Consider the following 25,120-nt stretch of genomic DNA (forward strand, 5'->3'; position numbering starts at 1 on the left):
TACAAGGCCATGTCAAACCCAGATTTGATGAATATGCTTCACCTCAAAAAATCTAGATCCATCAGAGCCACAAGGGCGGGAGACTTAAACCTCGACACGGCTATTAATAGGACGTGCTGGAGGGATAGATTCATCACCCAAAGACTCCCTATGCTGTGGAACAAAATCCCGGTACATGTGAGGCAGAGCACCTCGCTGGCCTTGTTCAAGAGAAATCTTGACCAATGGATGGGAGATCGCAGATATACCCCAGGGATTACCTCAGTGTCACTGCTCGACAGAAGCACAGCAAAATAAGGGGTATAGTTCCCCATACTAAAAGGGTGGCGTAAGCCACAAAACGATGGGCTAGGCTTGTAAATGCCCTCGGGCAGATAGCCTAGTATGAACCTATGAACCTATTAACCTATGATGTTATGCACTTTCGCTAAAGTCAGTTCGTCAAAGTGCAGTTTGATTAACTGTAGTTTTGACATTCTGACAAGGACCCATATATATATATATAAATATTACATATATATATATATAAACATATATATATATATATATATATATATATATATATATATATATATATATATATATATATATATATATATCTATATATGTGTGTGTGTGTGTGTGTGTGTGTATAAGTTCAAAATACTGATAACTTACGATATTTCAGCACAAGTACATACAGAAACAAATAAAACACAAACTATATTACTATTCCCCAAGTATAAGCAAGGGGGCAAGCCACCATGCACCCCCATGTGGGGGGCTGTGCTCCAGACACCCCGTGCTACTTCCATATATCAACTCCAATATTGCACTTAGTGTAGTGAAGTGCAATCTTGGAGTTGATATATTTAAGTAGCAGGGGGTGTGGGGACCGCAGACCCCCACATGGGGGGTGCAGGGGGGCTTGCCCCCCTGCATATAGTTGAAGGGTAATATGTTTGTGTATTTACCTGTGCTGGAATATAGTAAGTGTTGGTATCCTGTGTGTTTTCAGTATTTTGAGTTTTCAGTATTTTGAACTTTCAGGATATTGATCTCAGGATTTTGGGCTTTCAGGATTCTGTAGCTCTCCTCAGTATATATGTATGCCATGCACACAAAGCAATTAGCATGTATTGCCCATACTGTCACATACAGGTATAGCAGTGTCCCTCCTAACACCTCCTGCAGATATTATAGTACCAGGGCAGTGTGCATGGTTACCCTCATAAAGCCCGGCTGTATCATAATAGTTGTTCAAGTGTGTGTGTGTGTGTGTGTGTGTGTGTGTGTGTGTGTGTGTGTGTGTGTGTGTGTGTGTGTGTGTGTGTGTGTGTAGGCCCATGTCTTATCACTCTATATTACAATTATGTAAGTGGCATGGGATTACTGATGGTATTATTCTGATATTGTGTATGATTGTGGTTGGTTCTTGTAATGCTTTCCATGATTCTTTTCCTGTGCCCACCTTGCTGGAGACCTCCACTGAGAGTATACTCATACTCAGGCATATCAGTTTGTACAGCTTCGCAGCATGCACCCTCCCCCTATTGTTTGTCAGACCCCTGATAGATGTCTTCTGCTCTATTCCTGTAAGGATGCTTATCTCACACAAACATCCTCCCCATTGTTATGTCACCTTATGTGACAGTCACAGGCAGCACATTTTCACTGTACAGTGCATACTGTACGATATTGATACGTGTTTGGCATTGCCACTACAACCATCTTCCATTGATATGCCTCCTGTGTTGTGCATGAGGGCCTTTCACCTGTCCTTTTCCCTGTGTTTACTTTTGCAAGTAATTTGTGTCTCAGTTCATTACACATACTTCCCAAGAGTAATCATTTTACATGAAAGTCCATGTCCTGTTACAGATCAATAACATAGCTTCAGTACATAATGCCAGGAATGGGCTATCACAATACTCTGCACTGTAGGTACATTGTCCTGTACTGTGTTTGGACCATATACTTCACATTCATACCTCTCAAATGTCCCAATATTCTCAGGATGTCCAGATATTTTCCTTAACAAATATTGTCCCTTTGTGCCACATCGCTGTCATGATCTCTGGACTGATGTGACTCAGTATAACATACATTTGAGTACTTACCTCTCAATTGTCCTGATTTGTGCAGAATGTTCAGTTGTCTCATATGTGTGATCTTTTCCTCATAGGATTTTTTTCCCTGGGAATTCATTGGCATGTAATTGCAGTGTAGTCAGAAACTTATGACTTGACATTTGAGTTTCAAATTTCGTGCTCTTCAACAAGTTCATGCTAATGTACAAGCTATTTATTCTATCAATGTCCTACATTTGGGAAGTCCAATATTAAAAGTCTGTCCATATTACTGGGCCTTTGTCCCCTCATTTTTTATGGCGTTGTCCACATTTCTCACTTTAAGAGGTTGTAAGCGTTAACATTCTAACACATTCCTAGGTGGCATCCATGTCAAATATGTCCCTATTTCTGATTATTTTTCCCCTTGTTATGTTGGCCTTTGTGCAGATTTGTTGCACTAATAGAATGAAAGCTATTTGTGAACCCTGGTGACCACTGTGGTATTCAACGCAAATCCACAGACCATAGCTTTTCTGCTCTGCTTTACACGGAATTGATATCCACATTCACTTACATGGTTTTGCAGCCAGCAACACTGTTGCGAGCCATGAAACCTAGCTTAGGCATGCCATGCCTCATTAATATGCACTGTGCACTACCGCATGCCATGCACTGTCACACTAACATTTAAACTTCATGTAAGCTGTGATCCTGGAGATAATCTAGACAATCTCTGAATTTAATCTAGATTCCTTATACCAGCTTTTAGTAGAAGGAAAAAGGAGATATGCCCAAGAGAAATTTCATGAGCTTTATGTCATCCAAATAAACAAAATAATCCTAAATTAGTATATTACCTCTGTCATGTAATTTATAAAGATAATAATTCTTCTGTGACCATTTCTGATATAAAATAATAAGTTTTAAGGCTGACATTAATGACAAGTTTTTATTTTTTTACTACAAGATAAAGAAAGTATTTCAGTAAGAAATAAAGTTAAAGGCTCCTCTCACATAATATATTGGCAAATACTCGCATGGAAACATTTTCCAAAGCCTTTTTACTCCAGACAAATTGGCCAAGATAAATAAAAGTTCAAAAACTGAATTCTGGAGATGTAAACAAGAAATCAGAATACAATGATTGCATACATGATTATGCACTTCTAAGACAATTCTGGGAGAAAATTAATTTCTTTGTTAAAGCTTTGTATATAGATAAGATAAATGTAGATATGATTTTGATTTTATACACCATTTCTATTAATTTCACTTAAAAAAAAAACAATTGTTAGGTAAAATTACTGCTCCATGAAATGAGATTTTCGGGCCTTAACAACCTGGGACTCGGTTCCCTTGATTCCCCAAGAAGGCCAGAATTTCCATTGAAAGGCATTGTTGAGGATCATGAAAGCACTAAGTGCCATTTCTGGGTGATTACCCCCTTCATCATTGTAGTGCAGCCATGGAGTTGATTATATTAGTTAAGGCATGTGGAAGTCTGAACCATCACACCAGGGACAAGACCTACTGAAAACAGTGTTTTTAAAGTAATTTTTGAGTGGAAGCTCAATGGATTGTGATTTGTCCAAGCCAATTATTATTTGTTAAAGACTATTGTAACAATAGCTAGGTAAACTATAACTGGAAACTAGATGAAGAACATTTCTCCTGATTTCAATTTCCTTTCTATTCTTCAAGAAGTTATAGATAAAGAAGCTGACATCAAGAGAAATAGAAGACCTTCAAATTCTACTTTCACTGGTCCATGGATTAAAGTGTTGAATTTGAAAGCATTGTGGAACCATGTGTGATGATCCACCACTGTCAACCAGTAATTAAGGAGCCTCAATCCTCACCACAGGCAACAGCGAGGGACACTCACTGAGAAGATAACAGATACACACACAGTATTTCCAGATGAAGCTCATCAAGTGCAATTTCCCTTAAGAGCACACAGAGACCAATCAGTCTGGGGCTGGTTTCTTCCTCTTTCTCCAGATCCGCAGTGAAAATCCCCACTGGCAAAACTCTGTACCAACTCTTTTGCTTCTTAAGACAGAAGTGGCAAACTTCATGTCACCCATGAAGACGGACAATAGAGGTATGACTGTTGAATCCTACACAAATGCACTTTATAAGCACTTACACGAGTGCATGGATCATGCTATTCCTAATAGAACTAAGATGCTATCCTACAAAAAAAGGAAGCCAATCTGGTGGCCCTCTGCCATAAACAAACTCTACAACAGAAGAAAGAAACTGTTGCAAAAAAAGAGTAAAATCCCATGACTGGAGGAACTCCCTGGTCAACCTCAGTAAGAAGCTGAGATCCCTCATAAAATACTCCAAACCTAGTTACGAAAACAACATTGCCACTGACTCTAAAGATGACCACAAAGCATTCTGTAATTATGTCAAGAATCTCAATGGCAACACTCAGATCTGCTCTGAGTTACAGCACAATGGCACTAAATATACAGAACCAACTGATATTGCCAACATCTTGGCAGATAGGTTCAGTGCTAACTTTACCCCACTCTCACCCCCTAGAGGGCCCATCTGTATAACCGAAGAATGCAAAGTTCCTGTAATCATGGCTGCACAGGTAAAAAACACACTCTCCAAAGTAAAGAATACAGCATCCATGGGACCTGACAATATCCCAGGCTGCGTTCTACATGAACTATAGAATGAACTGGCACCCTACCTAAGTACCATGTTCAATCATAGCCTCACCTCAGGCTTTGTGCCCACTGAATGGTGCACCGTGACAGTTATCCCACTCCACAAAAGGGGAGCCACAACAGACCCCAGGAAATACCAACCCATTAGCCTTATGAGCCTGGTCTGCAAGGCTATGGAATGTATCAACATGGAACTTATAAACAATGACATTGGTAATCTCCAAACTCTAGACCCTACCCATTTCGGATTTGTAAAAGGCAGATCATGTCTCCTAAACCTGATTGACTTCTTTGAAGCAGTCACCAAAGCCATAGATGAGGGTAAGGTGGTTCACACAGCTTATCTAGATCATACCAAGGCTTTCAACACCATTCCCCACTCTGGAATTATAGATAAGATCACTAAACAAGGTATAAATCCCTATGTCACAAGATGGGTTGCCAACTAGCTCATGGACAGAACCCACACTGTGAAAGTAGCAGACTCCAAATCTGATTTCGGACCAGTGACAAGTGGAGTACCACAGGGTCCAGTCCTGGGTCCTCTCCTGTTTGGTATCTACTTCTCCAAAGTACAGGCTAACACAGAAGGTCTTTGGCTAACAACATTTGCAGATGACTGCAAACTAGGAGCCATAATCGAAACTCCTAACGATGTGGACATACTACAAAAGGACCTCACTGTAACAGATGCCTGGTATCCAAGCCATGGCCTGAAGCTCAATGCCAAAAAGTGCATTGTCATCCCCTTTGGTAAAAACTCTGTACCCATGAACTACCACATAGCTGGTAGTCTACTTAATGCCAAAAATGTAATGAGAGACCTTGGGACACAGGTGGACAGTAGTCTCTCCTTTGATAATCACATTGCCACAGTGGTCAGGAAATCCTTCTACATGGCTCATCTCATCACAAAAGGTTTCTCATCCAGGAAAAAAAGAGGTCATTGTTCCCCTCTACTCATCACTCATTAGACGCATTAGAGAGTACAATGCCCCTTTTGATATGTACCTCATAAGACATCTACAACAACTGGAAAGGCCAGAGAAATACCTCACAAAGAGGATTACTGGCCTCAAACAGATGCCCTATGCAGACCGTCTCAAAAAAACTCCAGCTTTACTCCATTGCATATTGCCTACTCAGAGGCAATCTCTGCCTAACATACAAAGCTATGTCAAACCCAGAGCTGTTGGACATGCTCCACTTAAAGAAATCCCAATCCCTCTGAGCTACATGCTCTAGGGACCTAAACCTTGTCACCACAATAAACAGAACATGCTGGAGGGATAGATTCCTGTCCCAGAGACATCCCATACTCTGGAACAGACTACCTATCTATGTCAAGCAGAGCTCCTCATTAGCACTCTTCAAGAAAAATCTTGATGATTGGATTGGAAATAGGAAATTCACCCCAGGGATCACTTCTATGGCTCTGCTTGACAGGGGCACAGGAAAATATTTTCTTGGGTGGTGAAAGCCAGGGTACATTTTTGGCTAGACTTATATAGGCCCTAGAGCCAATAGCCTGGTACCTACCTATGAACCTATGAATCTATAGAGTTGAGATCTCAGCTGAATAACCAAGCCAAGACCTCCAGCACCCTCTCTGCCCAACCAGTGCTTCGTGCCTCTGCCCAAGTAGCTGACACACACACTCTTTGAGGTTTGATTTACACACACATACACACACACCTGGGAAAGGCTAGCACAGGTTTACTAGCTATGCCCCATTTTGCCCAGACTATAATGTAGTTTTAACTGCCACCAGTCACTCCTGCCAGCTACCTTACGGCACTTAACAAAGGGTGTCCAATCTTACTGTGTAATATTAATATTAACACAAATGGTAGTTTGAACAAGAGCAAGGCTATTAGGAGCATCCCACACAGTGTCACCAAATAAATATGCAAGTACTCTCGAAATATAAATATCTCTACACACATCAGCTACAATGAAAGGTTTAAATATATTTAATAATAAATAATAAGAGAACAAGACATGCTGTTGGACATGCTCCACTTAAAGAAATCCAATCCCTCAGAGCCACACGCTCCAGGGATCTAAACCTTGTCGTCACAATGAACAAAACATGCTGGAGGGATAGGTTCCTGACCCAGAGACTCCCCATGCACTAGAATAGACTGCCCATACATGTCAAGCAGAGTGCCTCCTTGGGCCTCTTCAAAAGGAACCTTGATGATTGGGAGATTGGAAATTTACCCCGGGGATCATGTCAGTTGCCCTGCTAGACTGGGGTCCAGGGAAGTAAATGTTGCAGGAAGAAATATCCATGGAATTGTTATGGCTAGGCTTGTATAGGCCCTAGGGCCAATAGCCTAGTACCAACCTATGAACATATGAACCTATAATACTAAATATATATTCACAGTGACATCAGAGTTCAAAACCACAGGAAATATTTAAAATAACATCACAGTACAGGCTTGCGCAAATAAAGAAAAACAAAATCTGAACTAAGCTTTGCTGTATTACTGACTGTATCTAAGAGAATTGTACTTTTCCCTAGTAACTTACTATTAGAGCAAGGCAAATGTGGTTGATGGTTCTTAATGTTGTTGTCAGGTCCAAGACATAATGCAGAATGCTCTGACTCACTAAGAGACTTCTCAAAATAATATGTAAAATATTACTGCTGGGATAGCTTGCAGAATGACATCATCTCTGGTCATCTGACTTCTGGTTCCCTGGCAAGTCCCCCACTGCTGAAAGCTGTCAGTTTTTAGCATATACCTGTAAAAATACCCAGCCAAGGGCTTTTGCTCAGATATTTGGCAGATGCTGAAAGTCATAAAACAATTGCATTACTTCATGCTTCCAAAGTAGCAATTAGTTCACCCCAAAGACAAGACAGAAAGCTTCCTAGTACAGACTCTGTGTCTCTAGCTGCATTGAAACCAGTCAGATAGCCTCTTTATCACCCAGCTTGTAAAGTAATTTAATTTCTGGCATTTTTCTAATGTTTGATGGACTGAAGTTAACCCTCCAGTTTCCTCTGTTAACATATGCATTTAAACAGTTACAATAGTGTATATACATTTCTGTTCTCTTCCAATAGTGCACACTGTGGCTCCATTTTAAGCACAAGCACTTTACAGATACCTTTTCTACACAAACATCTGTGCAGAGCAGTTTGGTATACACATGACATACAGTTCTAATACATTTGTAACAAACATCTTATATAAATTAGTTTGATATCCACACATGATGTATAATTATTTCCAAAATTCCAGCTAGCTCCTTTTGTCACACCATGATTCATGTCACTTAGTTGCAGAGTCATAATTTCAGTGAGTGTTATTATATATGTCTGCTTTTAGTGTCATCGTTTCATGCATTACTGAAACTAATTTGTACGAGCATTGTAGATAGTTATAAGTTTTAAACTAAAATATACTTCCTTTAACTAACTTGGTATCCCTGTATAGTAAGATCCATTCAGAAATGTTTAATAGGTTAGTCATGATTTGTGCTTGGAAAATGTGTTAAAAACTGCAAAGCATAGATAAATATGGAAGGGTAATGAAATGCATAAAAAATGTGGAAGAATGTGGTAAGGGTGTAAAGTGGTGCAGATGCAGAATATCTCATACTTCAGGGTTGGGGGGGGCTCTTGTTGTCATTTATTTATTTACTTATGTACTTAACAAATTAAGCTAGGAAAATGTGTTTTTTGCAAACCATTGGGCAACTCCATTTTTTGGACAGGTTGGTGTTAGAATTGTTTGTTTGTTTCTCAGTGGATCCTGATATCAACCATATGGTCTCAACAATAGGGGATTTGACAAATTGAACATTCAGTAAACTAACATAGACCCCACAACACAGGGGTAATTATGTTTATGTATTTTCTTTTTCAGCACTGGCTTAATACTTAGCATTTCCATTGACCCCTTTAATCCACTTGCAGATAAGTTTGTTATGCATTTATATTCCGTATCTTTGGTTCACATTTCAATTATATAACCATGAAAGGAGAATAATTCTATAATCTTTAAGATGTCTTGTGGGTGAAGTTGGCACTAATTTTTTTTTTTTGCATGGATATTGGCAATATCTATTGGGTCAGACTAGGAGGCAACATTATGAATATGTTTTCTGCCATGTAATTTTTTTTCTAGTTTTCTAACATCACTAAATAAGGATGGGTGTAGAATTCCTTAGCAAATCTTGCTTCTGTATCAAGGTCAAGGGAGGTGCAGTCATTAATGAATTTTGATATTTCATCAGAGTGAGTTGAGGATTGCATGTTTGTAGCCCGTACATTCAGTAGGATTTTGCTGTATGAACTTTTGTGAGTTTTAAAAGTTAAGCTCACACATTTACAGCTAGTCTTTACTGGACAAGGATATGTATTTATTTATTTATTTTACATTTGTTAACCGGGGGTGTCTAACTGAGCCGAAAAGGCCCTTTTTCAGCAGAAACTCGGGGAGAAAAGAAAAATTACAGACACATTTAGTTATTTAGACATGATCAGTATACACACAAATTACAAGAGACATGTTTTTACAGTGGTATGCAGCACATAAACAGTTACAGTGGAGAGAACAAACAAAAAAAATATTAATTTTAAAAATAAAGGTAATTAATACATTTGTGTTGTCTGGTGGAGATACCAGAGGAACAGTGAATGATGTTGCCAAATTTGTAAGAATCATATCAAGAATGCTATGTCCTCTAGTAGGATTATTTAGCAACTGCTCAGGGAAATTTTTGTTTATTAAGTCTAGGAATATTTGGCCAAATCCTAGGTTAAAGGTATAGATGTTCAATGTATTTTGAGTAGTTAAAACTATCCAAAATAAATTTGTTTTTGCTAATAAAAGGTGATTTCAAACAAGTAAGACTTTTAAGTGGTCATCAAGGGAGAAAAAAAGAGTTTGGTAATAAGCTATCATTGCTATTTAATCCTATCTAGAGAGATCTGTAGTTCAGTTTGTGAATTCTTAATGATCTGCTGGGAGTTAATAAAGGGTCATAGGGTCATTGTAAATGTAAGACAATTGAATCTGATAACCATTTGTCCCTTTCCAGTTCTCACTTTTAAACCTGAACCTTTTCTTTCTAAGAGAACCAGGTAGGTCAAGCCAGGAGTGAGTTTGTGAAAACCCAACCAATCATCCAGTTCTTGTTCGAAGGTAGATAACGTATGATATTGTTTTATTTGCAGTCATAGCTCTCAACCTCTTAGCACAAAAAATCTGGACAAAGCCAAAAATAATGGGGGAAAAAAGTCTCAAAAATAAGGACAAAATTTGTGTTACCATGCATTTTCTTTTTTTTTTAATATTTTTATTCATTTCCAAAAACAAGAAAACATGAATACAGGTTATTTATGACAATGAAGTATTTACAAATTATTTAAAAAGGTAGGCTAAAACCTCTAAACAGATATCAAACATTAAAACCAAAATAAAGTATTTACAAGGGTGTCTATTGTTGACATATAATTGACTTTCTATACAATTGTTTCCTGATTATAATCTGCTGCGGTCATTATTCCCCAGTATTTCAGTTACTTTTTGCCATGCTACGTATAATGATGTAGTTCTTTCAGTTGTTCCTTTAATAGTGTTCATTTCCAATTGCGATACTGCTGACACCATATTCATGAATTGCTTAAAAGTTGGAGAAGCTTTGGATTTCCAGTTTGATGTAATGTTCTTCCTTGCAATAGCTAGGAGAGTCCATAAGATTACATATTTTGTTCTTGGCACACAGTCGGGTACAGGTGCATTAAACAAAATAATAGATTTGGAAATCTGGAATTTATCATTGAATACCATTTGCAGAAAATAATTTATTTTATCCCAATATGGTTTAATCAAATGGCATTTGTAGAACATATGTTGCCAGTCTGTTTTTATTGATAAATCACATCTCCAGCAGCCAATATTTTTCTTAAACATAAGTTCCATTTTATGAGGGGTTATATAAGATCTGTGTATGAATTGCCATGTAAAAAGTCTTCAATGTAAAGAAAGTGATGTCTGCTTTGGAGAGAGAAGAATTAGTTTTTTTATCTCTGTCATTTGGCACATGTCCATTAACTGATCTATAATAATTCCATATTTTGTCATTATTATGCATTTTTATTTTTTTGTTTGTTTTATAAATAAATGATAAGTATCCCTTTCCAGTAATGGGTTGATTCATTAGTAATATTATATGTTCTATAAGGGTAGGAACATTTTGTCTTATTGATGGTTGCATTGTTTCTTGTTTGCTTAATATATACTGTCTTAATTTTGTACATGTAACCACAAACTATCTTCCATATTTAATTTTTGTTTAATCTGGTCTATTGTCAGAGGTTTTCCAGAGTTTAGCAATTGATGCCAATATATTAATCCCTTTTCTTTAAGCATGTTGACTACTTCCATATTAAATGTTATTATATTACCTTGTGTGTACGCTACTGAATATAAAAGAAATGACCATGATTTAATATCAGGATTGCTATTAATAAGATTTTGGAAAATTTTTAATGTATAAGTAATGTATTTGGAACTTATATTTTTATTCTTATGTATCATCATATATTCCTTCATCAGCCATAGAAAATTGTTTGGTATGAAATCTGTATACCTATTTGCTACTACAAATCCTGATTTTAATCAGATTCTCTCATGAACTAGCTTCCATTTTGATGTATATTTTGTATTTAGCCATAATGATATTGTTTTAATAATGGATGAATGCAAATATATTTCTATGTCTGGTAAACCTATGCCACCTATATCCCAATCATCTAGATGATACTTCATAGCTATCCTTGTTTTTTTTGGATACCATAGGAATCTTACCATTAAATCATTTAATTGTTTTAGGTGCGATTTAGCTGGTGGCAAAGAACAAGCTTGTATGACATAAATAATTTTCGGAAATATGATCATTTTAATTATATAAAGCCTTTCTTCCATTGAAAAGAAGAATTTATTCCATCTTTGTATTAGATTTTTAATATTATTTAAGGTCTCTTTATAATTTGTTTCAATTGTAGTATCTAGGTTGTTAGTTATTATAATTCCCAAGTATTTAATTATATTATCGGTAGAGATATATTTATGGTATTTTTTATTTAGATCTGTTCTATTAGTATTTGTAAGCAATACATTTGTTTTGTTCTCATTAAATTTAAGACTTGAAAAGTTTTGAAAGTTTTGAATTGAGTCCCATAATGCTTTTAAACTGCTATTATTATTTTTTAAGGTAATTAAAATATCATCAGCAAAAAGTTGAATTTTAAGCTCTAGGCTGTTGTTTAGTTGTATTCCTTCAATATTTTTATCCATACGTATGTTATTTGCTAAGGGTTCAATGACTAGCGCAAACAATAATGGAGAAAGAGGGTGGCCTTGTTTTGTGCCCTTAGTTATTTTAATAGATTTAGACAGACAAGATCCCAGTTTTATATAAGCCAATGATTTTTCATATAATGATTTTATTAACAAAGTAAATTTGTTTGAGAAGCCATATTCTTCTAAAACTAACCACAGATAATCCCAGTTCACTGAATCAAATGCACTATTTATGTCTAAGGCTAAGCTAATAACATTCATTTTGTTTTTTGTGACATTTATATAATCAATTAAGGAAAGAATTATTTTAATGTTGTCATAAGTGTTCCTATCTTTTATAAAACCTGTTTGATCCTCCTCTATCAAAAGTGGTAGTAATTGTTTTATTTGAGCAGCATGTGCTGCCATAAAAATTGTATAATCTATATTAAGAAGTGAAATGGGTCTGTATGATGAACATTCACTGGGATCTTTATTTTGTTTCAGAATTGGTGATATTAATGTGTACTTCCAAGAAGGAGGAATGTCTTTACCATTTTTAACTGTTGTAAAGACATTCAATAACAACAGCAAAGTCTCATTTGATAGTAATTTAAACATTTCTGGGGTGATATTATCTATACCTGGAGCTTTGTTTAATTTTAGCTTATTTACTTCAGCTTTAAGTTCTGTCATTGTTATTTGTTTATCTATTAGTTGTACCTGCTCCTCTAATAACCTAACTTTAACATTGTTTTTGAGAAAAGCTTTCAATGCTGAATGTGTTTTTGTTTTCTCATTTTGATTATTAAGTTTATCAAAAAAATAGCCTAAAAGCTTCTAGTATTCCTTCTAAATCAGATACTTTCTTTTTGGTTTCTATATTATGTATTTCCTTGATTTGATTTGTTTTAATAATCTTTTTAGTCCTATTTGATATTCTTTGTTGGTTTTTAGGGTTCATTGAATAGTAACATAGTTTAATTTTTTCTAAGTTGATCATTGTTTTGTGGTGTGGTGTCTCTGAGTATTTTTTATTAGTATCTTCTAGTTCTTTTATTAAGTTGGTGTTTCCATTTTGAATATCAAGCTTTAAATTATCTACTTTTGACTGTAATTCCATTAATTCCTTATTCCACTGTTTTTGTTTATTTTTATACCATCCCACGCAAGACTTCCATATAGGTATGCTTTCAATGCATCCCATATATATATTTCAGATACATCTTTTGTAAGATTGATATCTAGGAATGTTTGTGTCTCTTTAATATAAAATTCCTTAAAATCTTTGAGATTTGTTATGTAAGATGGTATTCTTGTTACTGATATCCTTCTCTTGAAACATAAGTCTATCTCAAACGTTATGGTGTTATGGTCCGAAAATGGACATGAAATTGTCTTGACTTTATTTAATTTAGAGGTTAAATCCTTTGTTATGTACATTCTATCTATTCTAGAGTATGTATTATGTCTATGGGAAAAATGTGTAAAGAATAGTGAATCTGGGATAGCAAACTCATTTATATCAACTATATTAAAAGTTTCAACAAACTCATATAACAACTTTGTTAAAGGTGATCTCTTACGTGTAGTTTTAGTATTTGTGTCAGTTTATTTTATAATGCAATTGAAATCTCCAGTTATTATTAAATTGCCTTTGGTATATTGTACAATGTCTTCTAAGTGTTGTTTGGCCACTCTAACACCTAGTCCTGGTATCCAATAAATATTCACTAATGTATATATCATTTCATTGATAGATATTGTCACTAGACAAAACATTCCTGAGTTGTCATGGAACGTGTTTATGATTTTAGGCATTAAAGTATTGTTTTTCCACAAAATTGCTACCCCCCTTTGCTTCTGATTATAGGTGGAACTTACTAGTATTGTATAATTTTTATTGTTTATTTTATTTATGTCTTCCTGTGTAAGGTGTGTTTCCTGTAAAAATACTAGTTGCGCTTCACATAGCTTTATTTAAACCATTTACATTAAGAGATATACATTTTGCAACTGAATTTATATTAGCTTTGCTTTTATCCATATTCATATACTCATAACAATGTGTAGATGTGTGTACATGAAGAGAATGACTTGTTCTTTCTTCTTCCAACAGTATTACAATAGATTTTAGACACCCAATAAAAGTAAATTACAAGATCATAACTGAGAACAATATAAGATAAACAATCACTAAACCCCTCCATGAGAAAAAACATCTCATCCTTGAATGATCTAATTATTCAAGCGATCTTTCTAAGTCTGCATTTCAGCATCCTCCCCTGGCCCCGCCATATGGTAGTTTTATAATGAAAAGTATCTTATATATCTTTTAAATATACATGTATCTGTCTTTACAGATTACTTAAATACAGTCTTTATCTATTTTTAATATTTTATAAAACACTAAGGCAACACAACTATACATAGATTTAATACTTAACTATCTGGTTTTGTTTAAATTGTAAAGGAAAATCTTTTATTTTAATATATCTTTTGTGTAGCAATAACGGTTATGCATCTTAAAAATAATATGCTTGCTGTCTATCTCCCTTATAGTGTGAGTGGCATTCATAGGTATCAAATTTATTGTAATGGTCTACCTATATATATATATATATATATATATATATATATATATATATATATAGATATATATATACACATATATACATATACATGCATACACATACACACACACATATATATATATATATATATATATATATATATATATACACACATACATACATACACACATATATGCATACATACATTAAAAAAATGCTAAGCATTATATGCATCAGTTAACCATGCCACAAGTTGATTAAATCAGAAAGTATCCATAACAATGAATATAACATTACATTTGTATTGTCATTTATCAGTAATCTTATAGTTTTCTTTTAATTCAAAAAGTCATATTTTAGTGGTATGAATGCTACTAATTTGTTTTTGGCATTGATATTATATAGTTTAAGACTATATTTCTTAGCAATTCGTATATATTTATTAGTGCCACTGGCATATTTCATTGCTAGTGTACCACATATGTCATATGTCAAATAGCAACTCATACTCCTTATGATAGTACAGGATTTATCTGCAGCATTATAACTGTAAGGTTGGAAAATATGAGAAGCAAAGTAGGCTTTAAATATGCTATAACACAATTGTTTGGTACTTATTACTGTCAACTCTTCTACATACACAGGAAAAGATAACCTTATATGACCATCAACCATTTTCCTTCATTTTTCTCTTCATCCTTCTATTCTCCATTTTTAATAAATATTTGTTTCTATTGTGGCTTCTTTGAATTTAGTGAGGGTACTCCATATCATATTATAGATAATATACAACGTTCAAACAGAGAACATGCCCAATATAGAGACATATTCTCAACTCAAGTGGTCCACACCATATATTTATAACACTGCAGTCAGAAATATACTAATGAATATGCAATAACTAGCAGCTTTGCAGCATGTGTGTGTCTCTAACAAGTACATACCTATAAGATATTAAAAAGAATAGATAGCATGCTCTTGTTTCATAATTAACAAATGCACACAGCCTGGTATTTACTTTCATAGACAGAAATTAGACCTGTTACTTATATGCATATCAGGTACCAACAGCAATATGTTAGTAAATGCCTATGCTATTCAAATCATATTTTAATGCTGATTGATATGAGATGTAGCTGACAATGGCTTTAGCGTTTGTGATGTTATATAATATATATTCAGTATTATAAGTAAAAGTATGTTGCATGTCGATTTTCAATATAAGATTCAAGGCTGATCAATTTAGACATACAGGACAATCTCTTTAGCCTTGGTTATATAATGGGAGTTACTGTGTCTCTACACAACTATTCATTTTCAGTGAGGATGTTCAATATTAATATAACTTGCCTTTAATAAAATCATACTTATAATTCAGCAGTTCTTTCCTATATATATATATATATATATATATATATATATATATATATATATATATATATATATATATATATATATATAAAACAAAATCATAAGCAAGTCTGAGATTTTTTCTTGCTCATTACTGCTTAATGATTGTGCTACTTGAACAATTTAATATTTACAGAGTATCTTGATAATTAAACAACAACTCCTTTTTACCCTTAAAATGCCTAATAACACATAGCTACATTCATGAACCTTAATTGACTTACTATCCTTAAGGTTGAGTACACTAGCTGCAGTGTGTTTACAAATATGTTATATAGTTCCAGTCAAGGACTTAAATATATAAAATTTTTATAAAATAAGTTAAATTATAGTAATTTACGTGGGTGATCTTATCAGAAAAGATTATAGTAAAGTCTGTATGTGTTAACTAGTCATACAGTTTCTTCCAAGTGATATACTTCTTTTTAAGCTTTGTGTGCTGTTTATGTGTACAATTCAAAATGAATAACAAATATTACAATATAATAAAACATCATGTATGTGTTGATACCTTCTAAATTCATTAGGTACTTCAGTATACTTTTAATATTTGTTAAAACTGTAAAAGCACTTTGCCATCTTATAAATAGTGTGCTGGTTACTTTAAGTAGCTTAGGAGCTGACACCACACCCATACTGTCTTGTTTTAGTGCTGACATCACTCATGACTGTTTACTTTCATTTTGTGCTGTTAGAAGGTTTAACACACTATAATGGATTCTAACTGAAGAACCTTCATTCAGGGGTGGTAAAATAAGAGTTCCCAGCTCGTGACCATGACGGGAAGACAAAAACAAAGTAAGTGAAGTTTTTAGGGCTTTTTTTAAACTGAACACCAGCTCATTAAACTTCTATTAGTTTTCTTAACATTAAGGGCAGATATACAAGCCAAACAGTTGTTTGTTAGTCAAAAAGGCACTTTTAGCATCAAAGAATAGACAATTACTTTTCAAGGCACTTTTTGACAGTTATTACTATCAGTTTTTATATATTATTATGTGTATTAAATACATCAGTTTAGATATTTCATGCAGCTTAATGTAAATAATATAAAAAGGAATCATGCTCATTTAAACACACCACATTAATATGTCAGTGTAAATACATCATATTCTATACTAGCAGTAAAAGGCAGGTAATTTATAAATGAACTATCTAAACATCATTTAGAGTTAGAAAAATCATGACTGTAAATATTTGCACTGTAATAGAGAACGATATGTTACCTTGCTTTCTTTATGGTTGTTTCCTTTAGTTATAAAATGTCCTGCATATTTTGTATTTATATTGTTTCAAAGACTGACACATGTGTAAAGCATGAATGCTTTCAAATAACTTTTTTGTCTTACAGAGCAAATAGAAGACAATAATGTTTGTGTTTTTCATATGTCTTTTATCGTTTCTTCTTCTTCTTGTCAGCAGTGCTCCATTCATTTTTTTCTAAGTGACGCTTAACCCCAAATTGGGAGAAATCCATTTCTTCCACATTATCCAAGGTTTTATTAGCTGAAAGATAAGACACTGTTGCTTGCAGAGTCAAAAGTTTTAGGACCTTCAGTAAAAAATATTTTTATTCTTGCAGGGAACAGCAAGTGGACTTTAAGTTGTCTTTTTTTCAATTCCTTTATCAGAGGGAGACATTCTTTTCTTGCAGTTATAACTCCAGCAGAATAATCATTATCAAATCTGATTATGTTATATTTGTATTTAACTGGAGAAGTTGACCATGCTGTTTTTAAAATAAGTTCCTTGTCCTGTGATTGAAAAAAACTTTACTATTATTGATCGCGGTGATTTTTTGATTTGATGGTTGATGAAGCAGCTCTTAAGGATCTGTGGGCTCTTTCAATTCCATAAGAAAGAGCTTCAGGCAATTTTAAAACTTCTGGTAACCAGGTAGTAAGAAAAGTCACCATGTTATCTCCCTCTGTTTTCTCTGGTAGCCCATCGATACAACGGTTATTTTGTCTGGACCTGTTCTCTAGATCCTCTATTTTATTTTGTAATGAAGCATTTTGTTGTGATAAAAAATGTAGCTGAAGATCTTGTTCTGAGAGTCTGCCCTCAGTATCATTTAAGGATCTCTCTATGTCAGCTATTTGAGACTTCTGTTGCATCATTATTTCTTGTAGTTGCTGTATTTGTTTTGCAGATCTCTCCTCAAAAGTGTCCAGTTTGGTATTCATTTTGTCAAATTTCACTGACAAGTCTTGTATAGCATTTAATAAAGACTGTATCTCCTTTTTCATTGTCTGGTCCTGTGTGGTATGCTTAGAAAAGCTCATTTTCAGTAGATTCAGATACCTTCCTTCTTGTTTTTGATAGGAAAAATAATGTTTAAAGCCAAATTTTTGCACTGTAGACTTCTAGTGATATTAGTAGAAGTAATTCAACAAAATAGGTTTGTCTACAATATCTAGTTTTTAAAAATTCCTGTCAGAAATATCTTTTGAGTGCAGAGCTGAGAAAAGATGCTGCCAACCAGTCTACATCCTAGCCATGCCCCCCCACCATGCATTTCCTGAAGGATATGAAGTTGGAAACTCAAATGACTGTCATTATTTAGTGAATTCACTTGTTGCTGATTTGCCACAAAACTGCAGAAAATCACAAATTTTATGAGGAAAAGAGCAAAAATATGAGGACAAATTTGGACATTCTGCAAAAATGTTTACAATCAAGAGATATGTTTGCAGTGGGAGTCTATTCCAGAGGTGTGGAATACACCATGTATTGAACCCCTATCCTTACTTTGTTACATTTATTTGCCGGGTTGATTTAGATCCTCTGTTCTGGTACTTGTGGGTCAATCTGATTTGTGGGGATCCTGAAGGTCCAGAACCATTAGTTAACTACTGGCGCAGAAGGCAAGGCATAGATACCCACTCAGGAGTCCACAACACATTGAATACAGGGAATGCTTGCTGTCTTTTTTGGTAGCTTAGGGTTTTAAGCCAGTGATCATAGTTAAGAACCTCTGGGCTCTTGTTGTTTCATGTGTCTAATGTGGCACATCCCAATGTGGGCTTTGCATTCAATAATTCACCTAATCAATGCTGGTTATAATGGGATAAAGACCTCTTTGGATCTGGATGATGTTCCCTTGGCAATCAGCTGCACTAAGCAGAAGGGCTTTTGGACTTTTGTTGTTACTAAATGTTCAAAGGAGAAGGAATTAACAATCCAAGTTCCATGGTCTCACAATATTCTCAGTTTAGACTAAGGTATTGCCTACTTCATTTGCTAAGGGGAAGCATACTTTACTGAATCTGAAAATATTAGACTTTTTAGCATTTGATTTAAGCCCATTTCCAGTCCAAGTCATTATTAATATAAGTGTTGTAGGACTGGAGTGTCAGATTATGACTTGACAATGACATCAAGTTCATAGTTAGCTGCAACGTGGTTAGTCACAGATCTTCACTTCATGGTCTAGAGATCAGAAAAGTGAATGTCAGATAAACGGGGTCACAGCACACATACCTGAGGGACACCTCTGTCACCTTCATTACTCTGATAAGGCACCTGCTACCTACACTGTGCAGGTTCTGTTCTTTAGCCAATTTGCTCTTATCCAGCTTACCACATAGGGATATATTTGTAATGTCTGGGATATATTTGTAATGTCTGGGATATATTTGCAATGTCTTATGTTTGATAATAGGGATATATTTGTAATGTGTTATGTTTGATAATAGGGATGTATTTGTAATGTCTTATGTTTGATAATAGGGATATATTTGTAATGCCTTATGTTTGATAATAGGGATATATTTGTAATGTCTTATGTTTGATAATAGGGATATATTTGTAATGCCTTATGTTTGATAATAGGAATATATTTGTAATGTCTTATGTTTGATAATTATGCTACCATGGAATATGGTTTAAAAGGCTTTGGCCTGTCAAGATATGCTGCATGGACAACATGACAGCTGTCAGCAGCTTGTGGTACTCTTGGACAGCATGACAGCTGTCAGCAGCTTGTGGTAGTCTTATAGGTTCATAGGTAGGTACTAGGCTATCGGCCCAAGGGCGTACATAAGCCTAGCCAACAAGGTTTCCTGGCTTACGCTACCCAAGAAAGTTATTTTCCTGTGCGACTGTCGCGCAGAGACATAGAAGTGATCCCCATGGTGTATTTCCTATTTCCCATCCACTCATCAAGGTTTTTCTTGAAGAGTGCTAATGAAGAACTTTGCTTGACATAGATGGGTAGATTTTTCTTGAAGAGTGCTAATGAAGAACTTTGCTTGACATAGATGGATAGATCCTAGACATCTTGACTTCTTTCAAAGAAGTTAACAAGATTCATTAGACAGGACCTAACCTTGACATAACCAAACTGTCCATGAATGATAAAGATGCCAGCAATAGGAAACTCCATGGTTATATGTTTACAGGTGATGAGAATGGTGAACATCATGAGCATCTGTAAAATGAAGGAAAGGCTTTCAGTTGTTACTCTTGCACATATAAAGCATTCTCAAATATAGATGACATATTAAGCTTTAAGAAACATTTGTGTATAGTGGTGAGAATTGTCAAAGGAAAAACAACTTCAAAAAGATCAACACATGGCAGGTTTAGGTTAAGGCACTTTAATCTTGCAGCAAGGAGACAAAAATGTGCTAATACAGAGTTTGTCTAACTAGAATCAGGAAGTGAAGCCATTTTTATACATTTCTTACAAGACATTGCCTACTAAGCTGACGTAATAAATCACAAGTTCTTTCAATATTATTTCATAGCAGCTGTTTGTCCATGATTTTCTGCTGGCACATCAAGTTTACAAAAAAAACTTCCTAAGAAAAACAACGTGGCCTTGGAGACCACCGGTCAGATACAACTTTTCACTATGCAATGTTATCATTCAAGGTACTATGGCTAATTCGAGCACAAAGCAAGTACAGATTATAGTTCATTTCTTCAAGCAGTCTTTGTTGAACCTTATCTATCTTTTCTGCAGCTGTGCATGTTCTCATAACATGAACAGAGCTGATTGTTCAAGTTCAATAACATTATAAAAAACAGTATTGTTTTATTTATTATTTTCCTGACCTAGCAGATAATCACCTGCTTCTCAGTAAATTTCCAAAAGGCATAAACGGGAATTTTGCTGTGCTAGCAAATACTAGGTCAGAGAGCATCTTGCAGTTTCAGAAAGCATCTTGTAGTTTCATACAAAACTAAGCTGTACATAAAATAGAATGAAATGTGTTAACCCTTTTAGCTTCTAATAAGCACTAAACATATACATTAATACATATTTTTCTGACAAGAGCAAATATTAGTGGTATAGTATTTTTAGGTCATGCCCTACAGGTTTATATGAGTTACTAGGCATGCAGTCCAGGAGGTCATTAAGTAACCTCATTGAAATTCCTTATTGTTCCAAACTATTGCATGGTTAAGTAACATGCTCAAGGGCACACAGTAGGCAAATGAAGGTGGGAAGATTCAGACCCTGTACCCTTAGGATAGGAAGCAGTTTATTAACAAGTCAGGGCTGTAGTCATCTGCACTAAGTGCATGATAATGCTTAAACCAGTGAAAGTTAACCTCCCAAGGATGTGGAGAAGGAGTTTATTTGAAGGGCGAGAAGTTTGAGGATGCCTTTTAAAGACATTGTGGAAAACTGGGAAGGTTTAGAACATGAAGCTGATAGGTTTACGATTAATAAGATAATTTGAAACAGGATTTGACACAGTACTTAAGGGAATGTAAGAGCATGAAGCTGATAGGTTTACGATTAATAAGATAATTTGAAACAGGATTTGACACAGTACTTAAGGGAATGTATACCGGGAGAAGAAAGGTTGGGAAATGGTTAGAGAATCTCCAATAGTTAAAGAGCTAAAAAGCTGGAAGAGAATGGAAATGCACAGAAGGAAAAGGAAGACATAAACTTATTTTCCCTTTTTTTTTTTTTGCTTTATACTTTCCTTCCATTCTAGTGCCCAAGGCAATTGCTGAGTCTATCACTCCTCCTTGTTCCACCCCGAGTCGTTATCAGACTCAGAGATGGATTTTAAGAGTATTTCAGTGTTGGGGGAGGCATTTTTTATTTAATTCATCTATTCTGTCCAAGGGCTACTAACCTCTGTGGACCACACCTCCCTTCAGGGAGCATCTAGACAAATCCCCCCCCCCCCCCAGGATAGGCATGCCTAGACCTTCTTCCCAGTGCTTAGACCTCCCAAACCACTAACAAAACCTAGGGCACATGTGCAGTAAACGAGATAAAGCTGACATTAAAATGTTTAAGAAGGGTGAAAGTACTGGGGGTGGATGGATTTCTGATGGACTTATATATGGAGATGGGATAGAAGCATGTAGGTTAATATAGAAAGGGAGTAGATAACATACTGAAAACTGAGAAGGTAGCAGAAGATTGGAAGTGAGTGATATGTAATCATTATACCTAAGGATGGCAAGATAGGACCCTGACCAGGTTATATAGACTGATTTCAGTCTTGAATCACAATTATAAAATATGAACAATCCAAAAAGTGAAAATACCAAATCCAAGGATAAATGGATTAAACACGTGAAAAATGTTCCAAGACCAAGTATAATCCAAAACATCACCAGGCTATAATTCAGAAATATATTCACTTAAAAAATGGAAAGCGCTTTCGTGAGTGACAACCCTCGCTTTCTCAGACCTTATACATAGGTCTGAGGAAGCAACGGTTGTCACTCATGAAAGCGCTTACCATTTTTTAAATGAATACATTTCTGAATTACATCCTGGCCGTGTTTTGGATTATACTTGTTCTTGGAACAATTATAAAATGCACTGTTATTACTAGAGAGGAATGGTTGATGGGAGAGTTATCTGACCTTTATCAAACAGTGTCAGAGGCAAGTAAAACAACTTTTGCTAATGTAGTAAAACAATAGAACTTGTTGAAGATGTACACAGGAAAGGTAAGATTGCTGGCTCTGAGTTTCAGTGCAGAGAAAGCTTTTAGCCGGTTGTGTTAGGAAAGATTTTCCAAGGTACTAGGACGCATCGGTTTTGTAGCGATGTTTGTCAGATTGCATTTTTAATGGCCCAAGGTGCAAGAGACGCTAGGACACAGCTGTCTAAGGAATTCACTTTAACTTGGGGTGCAAGAATGGGGTATCCCATCTTCCTACTATTATTTGCAAAGTACTTGGCAGAAATGTTAAGGAGTTCTCTGATTCAGTTTGTATTAAACTGTAAATAAAGAATTCAAATGCTGGTTATATGCAGATGAGCTATTAAAAGTACTTGGCAGAAATGTTAAGGAGTTCTCTGATTCAGTTTGTATTAAACTGTAAATAAAGAATTCAAATGCTGGTTATATGCAGATGAGCTATTAACTTACATTATTACCTGTGCTAATAATAACATTGATGCGGTTTGATAAGGAGCTGCTAGTTTTTGTAAACCTTTCAGAATACGGGATAAAATGCTAACGTTATTAGGGTGAGCTATAAGCCTTCAAATAAAGGGAAGGAAATACCAGTATATCTTAAAATCCAGTAATTTAAAACTTTTAGGTTTATGTCTCAGTAGTTCAGTTCACATCTGATTTTCTTACTTCTAAGAACATGTAGCTTAGAGTTACAGAATTTTTCTAAAGGACAAGGTTATCTTGTTAGGCTTTGCATATGGTTTCAAATACCCCATGGTTTCTAAGACCCCTACTGATGCATGTAGTGCAGTCTGTTGGTTTTTGAGCTAAATACTTGTATAGATAAATTGCAGAAGCTAACGTTAGATTTTTTTTAAACTAGAAGGAGGGAAACCATGGTTAACATGGAAGGCTCCTTTGTAAACAACTTCATATATTTCCTTTTATCCTTTTTTATATGGTTGTAAATTGCAGGCAGAGCCAGAAAACGGTCCACTCGGATCAATGCTGTACCCCAACTAAGAAATAAATGAACAAATAAATAATGTAACTTCATTCCATCCTTAACAACATTTTTCTATTTCTCATGACAAACCTAAACACTCAGTAAACAACTGACAAAAGAGAAGCACAGTTTGCTAATGATCAGCATGAAGATATGGATGCAGTAGCAGAAAGATGTATCCATAGGAAGAGCAGCAGGAATGTGTACATGCAGGGACATGTTTTCATAGAAATAGGAACAGGAATGTGTACATTCAGGGACAGAACAGGAATGTGTACATTCAGGGGCAGGAAGGTGTGTGCATAAGAACTGGAATGTGTAGGTGCAAGGACAGGAAGGTGTGTGTGTATAGGAACAGGAATGTATATGTGTAGGAACAGGAAGGTGTGTGCATAGGAACAGGATTATGAATGTGTGAATATGAATGTGTATGTTCAGGGACAGGAAGGTGTGTGCATAAGACAGGAACAGGAAAGTGTACATGCAGGGAGATGAAGGTGTGTGTATGGGAACAGGAGTGTATATGTGCAGGAACGGGAAGGTGTGTGCATAGCAGCATAAATGTGTGCATTTAGGGAGAGGAAGGTGTGTGCATAGGAACAGGAGTGTATATGTGCAGGAACAGGAAGGTGTGTGCATCGCAACATAAATGTGTGCATTTAGGGAGAGGAAGGTGTGTGCATTAGAACAGGAATGTGTAGGTGCAAGGACAGGAAGGTGTGTGTATAGGAACAGGAATGTATATGAGCAGGAACAGGAAGGTGTGTGCATAGGAATAGGAACAGGAATATGTACATGCAGGGACAGGAAGGTGTGTGCATAGGAACAGGAATATGTACGTGCAGGGACAGGAAGGTGTGTGCATAGGAACAGGAATATGTACGTGCAGGGACAGGAAGGTGTGTACATAGGAACAAGAATGTATATGAGCAGGAACAGGAAGGTGTGTGCATAGGAACAGGAATATATATGAGCAGGAAAAAGAAGGTGTGTGCATAGGAACAGGAACAGGAATATGTATGTGCAGGGACAGGAAGGTGTGTGCATAGGAAAAGGAACATGAATGTGTACATACAGAGACAAGAAGGTGCATGTCTAAGAACTGGCAACTGAATGTGTAAGAAAAGAAAGTTGCATATGTAGGATAATAAAGTATGTATGTTTAGGAACAAAAAAAATGTACATTCAGGAAGAGGATG

This window comes from Protopterus annectens, chromosome 15.part0 (genome assembly GCF_019279795.1).
Source record: "Protopterus annectens isolate FY-2018-M chromosome 15.part0, PAN1.0, whole genome shotgun sequence".
In the NCBI taxonomy this organism is placed as follows: domain Eukaryota; kingdom Metazoa; phylum Chordata; order Ceratodontiformes; family Protopteridae; genus Protopterus; species Protopterus annectens.